The 7,098-nt window shown below is 41.5% G+C and overlaps 1 protein-coding gene across 1 annotated transcript in view; it reads left to right on the top strand.

The window, feature by feature from the left end:
* Positions 1-974: 974 nt before the first annotated feature.
* The window catches only part of AKAP3 (A kinase (PRKA) anchor protein 3), a 43,530-nt gene continuing 37,406 nt past the window's right edge, over positions 975-7,098 (top strand). Inside the window, exons 1-2 of the mRNA XM_011996276.1 lie at positions 975-1,121; positions 2,297-2,400. The gene's annotated coding sequence lies outside the window, so the exon portion shown is untranslated. The remainder of the gene's footprint in view (positions 1,122-2,296; positions 2,401-7,098) is intronic.

Consider the following 7,098-nt stretch of genomic DNA (forward strand, 5'->3'; position numbering starts at 1 on the left):
GAAAGAGTAGCTAACCAAATGCCTGTTGGTATGATTTTTCCCACTACAGTTTCTCGGGTCAGGCATTGCAAAAGATAAATTAGGGTCATTGTATCTCTGAGCATCTAAGACAAATTATAACCCAGAGATGGTCAGTTTAGGCAAAATATCCTAAAAATAATTTTTTTACAAAAGGCAAGATGTGTATAAATAAGAAGAGTCCTGGCTGGATCCGACAAAATGAAGTGATTCCATGGGATTTGCATAAAATGTAGACCCTCAATTTATTTCTTATCCTCCTCTGCAGCCCTCTAGATTTGTTAATACATAATACTTACTCTGCTGCTTTAAGTGGAATCCATTGGCAAAATGTCCCCCTCCTGTATTCCCCCGCCTATATTAAACACTCTAAAGCAGGGGTCCCCAACCCCCAGGCCATGGACTGGTACCAGTCCATAGTCTGTTAGAACCTGGCCACACAGCAGGTGAATGGTGGGCAAGTGACAAAGCTGAGCTCCACCTCCTGTCAGATCAGTGGTGGCATTAGATTCTCACAGGAGCTTGAACCCTATTGTGAAAAGTGTAGGTTGTGCGCTCCTTTTGAGAATCTAGTGCCTGATGATCTGTCACGGTCTCCCATCACCCCCAGATGAGACCATCTAGTTGCAGGAAAACAGGGCTCCCACTGATTCTATATGATGGCATAATAGTAGAAATAAAGTGCACAACAAATGTAATGTGCTTGAATCATCCAGAAACCATACTCCTACCCCACTCCCACCCATGGAAAAATTGTCTTCCACAAAACTGTCCCTGGTTTGAAAAAGTTTGGGGACCACTGCTCTAAAGAGAGAATTACTCAGAATAAAGCCCAGTCCTTCCAAACTGGAGTATATCTTCACCCCTCCTCTTTGTCCTTTTGACCATTCATTTTCTGGTAGCCTCACTACTGTTGCTATAGAGACAGTGATGTCACCAATTGTGATTCTGATGTCACTCTCCAGTCCCAGCAAGGGGGAGGTACATGGAAGGCCGCAGGAAGAAACAAGATCTTGAGCTGAGCCAGAACATCCCAGCATCTTCCTTGACTTTAAAAGTGTGTTCTGGAGTCTTCTGTGGTTCACTATTCCAGTGCTACAGAGGTAGGAAATCTTACTGGACTGATAAAACAGCCCATTTTCTGATCCTCTGTGGTTGGAAGGGAGAATTCAGTGACAAGCGATAGGAAACTTTTTATATTCAACCTAGCGTTGTTCGTCCATCCAGCCAATTTTTTTTTTTTTTTTTTTTTTTTTTTTTTTTTTTTTTTTTTTTGAGATGGAGTCTCACTCTGTTGCCCAGCTGGAGTAAGTCTTGAATATATGGATTACCACCATAGTAAATTTGAGCAAGCCATCTCTTTTTTGTCCTTGGATTCTCCAATCCAAAAGAAAAAATGAGCTATCTGAAAATGGGCAGACTGCATATTCATTCTTCCAGCAGATAATTATTGAGCTCCAATTTTAAGATACTAGCTACTATGAGGGATACCAAGATGAATAGGAAAATGCCTCTCCCCTTATGAAGTCACCCAATAAAGAAGATGAATATAGGGGAGCAATTAAAATACCAGATAGAATGTACATGTTGAAACAAAATATGATGGAAACCTCAATGAGGGAGCAATCACATTCATTAGGTACCTAGAAAATATTTCATGGATGGGGTATCCCTTGACCTGGGCTAATAAGTAAGGGTAGAATTTAGAGAGCGATTACTGGGGGGCTGGGTGGATATTCAAGAAGAGAGTACAGTGCTCTAATGTCTTCCGCTGAAATGTCTGAGTAGAACCAGAACAAGGAAGTTAATTAATCTGGAAGATATCTGTGAACTTCCTTTATAACTTGAAGGTGTGTATTTCTTTCAAGTCCTCAAAGATGCATGCAAAGTGTTTTGAGTTCCATAAATTCAGGGTGCTTATTCTTCATTCCAGCTATTTTTCTTCCAGCTTCCTATTCGAGCAAGTTTAAAATTAAGCTAAAAATTTTTAGGGTCTTCGTCGTTTAAAAAGACTGTATACCAATGATTTCAAAGTGAGGAGTAACAGTCGTCATTTAAGAAATCATTGGTCCAAAAGTGGAACCTTTTTTGTCATGTGGGAACTGCCAGACTGCATCAAGAATAAGATGTGCACTCATGAAATGTGAATGTCATTTTGAGCTCATTACTTAAATGTACATGTGATAAACAATAAATAAGTCAAAATCATTATTTTGAATAAGAACAATGAGTTTCATCTGTAAAATTACTCATTTTTATCTGTGTCTTTCCATTGCAGATTCCTTATATTACATGGCAGGAGGGGGATAAACGGGGATACAGGAGACAACAATAAATTAATCAAGAGCTTTCCTCATATCTCAGAACCTATCCTCAGTAAGAGTAAGTGGTCACATAGTTTCTGTACTTTTTGTACATAATTATCAGCATTTTGATTATATATAACTGAAATAAGGCAATAGATCCTATTGATTTTGTCACAATTTTCTATTAGAAGTAACTCATTTGGATGAAATATAAACTGAAGATTAAGAGATTGTGTTTCTGGCTCTCACTTTTACTATCAATAATCTAGGACAACCTGCTTCTGAGTCTTCCAATTCTTTGGCCAAATAGTAATAGCATTCATTATTTTCTTTATAGTAATGATGCAAGCATAATAATATTTATATGTATGTATGTTTATGAAGAGGACATTACAGAGTTTAACTTCATAGACATTAGCAACTTCTTTGTTAAGATAACAAAACATTAAAATAAGATACCGAAGAAAACTAGAAAATCTGGCCGGGTGCGGTGGCCCACACCTGCAATCCCAGCACTTTGGGAGGCCAAGGCTGGTGGATTGCTTGAGGTCAGGAGTTCGAGACCAGCCTGGCCAACATGGTGAAACCCTGTCCCTACTAAAAATACAAAAATTAGCCAGATGTTGTGTGCCTGGTGTAGTCCCAGCTACTTGGGAGGCTGAGGCAGGTAATCATCACATTAACATTTTTGAGGAACATTTTAATCCAATCCTTCTATTGGCCATGGGAAAATTTGACAGCTTCCAGGATGTTAGCAGGGCTGGAATATCTAAAGGAATTAGATATTCCCTTGGGAAGCAGAGGTTGCAGTGAGCATCCTGGGAGGCAGATGTTGCAGTGATCCGAAATCACGCCAGTACACTCCAACCTGGCCGACAGAGTGAGACTTTGTCCCTCCCTCCCCCGAAAAAAGAAAGAAAGTTAGAAAATCTGTCTCAGAGAAAATTTTTAAAGAAATGGGTAAATAATTATCTTTCTGGACCTACCCTGTTTTTCTCACAGAATCTCTCCAGATAAGCCCTGGTCTAGGAATTCTCAATTCTTGATGTGTTTTAGAATCACTCAGGGAGCATTTAAGAATTTTAAGAATGCCTAAGTTTCCCCAGCCAAAAACCATTAAAATAAGCTTTTCGGGGGTTGGTAACTTGGATTCAGTATCTTTACACAGTTCTCTCGGTGATGCTCCTGTCTAATTAGGGTGGAGAACCCACTGTTTACCGAAGGAATCCATTGTATTTGAGTGCCTGGAAGATTAAAATAAACTACTTTCTTAGCTCAGTAATCTGAGTGAGTGACTTCTGTGTGAAAATGAGGACAAATCCTTGTGGGAGCAAAGAATAAATATCTCTTAAGAGATCTTGTATTTTCTTTGTAACAATTATCTAAAACATCCTGTATAACAAAAATGACATATCCACTTATATAAGTTTCAATGATGTATTTAATCTTTCTTTGATCTGTGTTGGTTTTATTTTGAGGGAGGACATCTACCCTCACCGCAGTCCAAAGTCCTTTAAAACAAATATTTCCAGTTAACCAGATGTTCATGCCTTAATACTGCTTTACTTATTTCAAGCAATTCTTCATAAAACACAATTTCACCATAAAAAATTAGGATCAGTTGTTGGATTTCATTATAACAGTATTTTAAACCGGTATTTGTTGGAATCAAAGCACAGAGATATTCCATTTCATATAGATGTTTGAGGCATTGGGGAGGAGACATGGGCTATCTTATTCCACTTTGATAATTGAGAAGTAAAGATCTGAGCAGAGTTTTTTTGCTTTTAAATTTTTTAACACCACCAACCCAAATGTCCATCAATGACAGACTGGATTAAGAAAATGTGGCACATATACACCATAGAATACTATGCAGCCATAAAAAAGGATGAGTTCATGTCCTTTGCAGGGACATGGATGAAGCTGGAAACCATCATTCTCAGCAAACTAGCACAAGGACAGAAAACCAAACACCGCATGTTCTCATTCATAGGTGGGAACTGAACAATGAGAACACTTGGACACAGGGCGGGGAACATCACACACTGGGGCCTGTCGTGGGGTGGGGAGATGAGGGAGGGAGAGCATTAGGAGAAATACCTGATGTAAATGACGAGTTAATGGGTGCAGCAAACCAACACGGCACACGTATACATATGTAACAAACCTGCACGTTGTTTGTACCCTAGAACTTAAAGTATAATTTTATAAAAGAAAAAAAAGAAAAAAGAAAATAAAATATTACTGCACCCCCTCCAAAAAAAATTTTTTTAATGCCAACTGAGCCTAGGTGATGAACAGGGAAGGAGGGGTGAGCTAAGCAGAGAATATAAGAAGGGAAACTTCAGTGTGGAAGCCTGGGAATGGAAGTCTGGCATAGAAAAAGAGGGCAAAGAGAAGGTTCTCATACTTTTAGATAATCAGTGGATAACTCTAAGTCATCATGAGAGTTGGCCGTGTTTTCAAAGACTACCAAGTAAGATTCAATGTTGTGGAAAGTGTGTGACACTAAGGCCAAAGCCCAAAGGAGTACATAGAATAAGTACTATGGTACTCAGTTGTGAGGGGAATCAATGAAAGCCGCAGGTATAAGCAATTTGTTTAAGAAAAATGACTGCAAATGGAAAAAGAGAGAAATAGTAGCTAGAGGGAAACTTGGGGTGGAATAAGACAATTAAAGTGAATCTCAGTTTTCTGGCTTAGAAGACCAGGTAAATGGTGGTGCCATTACTGAGATTAGGGAATATACCAAAGTATTTAGGAGGTTGTGAATGAATTCAGATCAGCAAGGAAATTACTGCATCCATGGACAAAGGTCCTTTGAATGGCGCACATGACATCTCTTTTGTCTTGAATGCTATTCAGAAATTGGGCTGAACCATAGAGGCTGAGAATTCCCCCAGGATCCTTGGCTAATTAGAAGAGATGGGTCTTAAGAAAGAAGTACCAGACTTACTGCTAGTATGAGTAAGTTACAGCTTTAGAAATGAATTAAAAATAGGTGGATACAGTGGTTCCAAGATGTCCAAACAGGAACAGCTCCAATCTACAGCTCCCAGCGTGGACAACACAGAAGACAGGTGATTTCTGCATTTCCAACTGAGGTACCGGGTTCATTTCACTGGGACTTGTCAGACAGTGGGTGCAGGACAGTGGGTGCAGCCACCAAGCATGAGCTGAAGCAGGGCAAGGCATCGCCTCACCTGGGAAGTGGAAGGGGTCAGGGAATTCCCTTTCCTAGCCAAGGGAAGCTGTGACAGACGGCACCTGGAAAATCGGGTCACTCCCACCCGAATACTGCGCTTTTCCAATGGTCTCAGCAAATGGCACACCAGGAGATTATATCCCACGCCTGGCTCAGAGGGTCCCACGCCCACAGAGCCTCACTCATTGCTAGCCCAGCAGTCTGAGATCTGCAAGGCCGCAGGGAGGCTGGGGGAGGGGCGCCCGCCATTGCTGAGGCTTGAGTAGGTAAACAAAGCGGCCTGGAAACCTGAACTGGGAGAAGCCCACCGCAGCTCAAGGAGGCCTGCCTGCCTCTGTAGACTCCACCTCTTGGGGTAGGGCATAGCCAAACAAAAGGCAGCAGAAACCACTGCAGACTTAAATGTCCTGGTCTGACAACTTTGAAGAGAGTAGTGGTTCTCCCAGCACAGAGTTTGAGATCTGAGAATGGACAGACTGCCTCCTCAAGTGGGTCCCTGTCCCCCAAGTAGCGTAACTGGGAGGCACTCCCCAGTAGGGGCAGATTGACACCCCACACAGCCAGGTACCCCTCTGAGACAAAGCTTCCAGAGGAACAATCAGGCAGCAACATCTGCTGTTCAGCAATATTCGCTGTTCTGCAGCCTCCGCTGCTGATACCCAGGCAAACAGGGTCTGGAGTGGACCTCCAGCAAACTCCAACACACCTGCAGCTGAGGGTCCTGACTGTTAGAAGGAAAACTAACAAACAGAAAGGACATCCACACCAAAACCCCATCTGTATGTCACCATCATCAAAGACCAAAGGTAGATAAAACCACAAAGATGGGGAAAAAAAACAGAGCAGAAAAGCTGAAACTTCTAAAAATCAGAACGCCTCTCCCCCTCCAAAGGAACACAGCTCCTCGCCAGCAATGGAACAAAGCTGGACGGAGAATGACTTTGACGAGTTGAGAGAAGAAGTCTTCAGACGATCAAACTTCTCCGAGCTAAAGGAGGAAGTTCGAACCCATTGCAAAGAAGCTAAAACCTTGAAAAAAGATCAGACAAATGGCGAACTAGAATAACCAGTGTAGAGAAGTCCTTAAATGACCTGATGCAGCTGAAAACCATGGCACAAGAACTATGTGACGAATGCACAAGCTTCAGTAGCCGACTCGATCAACTGGAAGAAAGGGTATCAGTGATTGAAGATCAAATGAATGAAATGAAGTGAGAAGAAAAGTTTAGAGAACAAAAGAGTAAAAAGAAACTAGCAAAGCTTCCAAGAAATATGGGACTATGTAATTCTACGTCTGATTGGTGTACCTGAAAGTAACACAGAGAATGGAACCAAGTTGGAAAACACTCTGCAGGAACTTCCCCAACCTAGCAAGGCAGGCCAACATTCAAATTCAGGAAATATGGAGAACCCCACAAAGATACTCCTTGAGAAGAGCAACTCCAAGACACATAATTGTCAGATTCACCAAAGTTGAAATGAAGGAAAAAATGTTAAGGGCAGCCAGAGAGAAAGGTCGGGTTACACACAAAGGGAAGCCCATCAGACTAACAGCAGAGCTCTCAG

Source organism: Mandrillus leucophaeus, unplaced genomic scaffold (genome assembly GCF_000951045.1).
Source record: "Mandrillus leucophaeus isolate KB7577 unplaced genomic scaffold, Mleu.le_1.0 Scaffold508, whole genome shotgun sequence".
NCBI lineage: Eukaryota > Metazoa > Chordata > Mammalia > Primates > Cercopithecidae > Mandrillus > Mandrillus leucophaeus.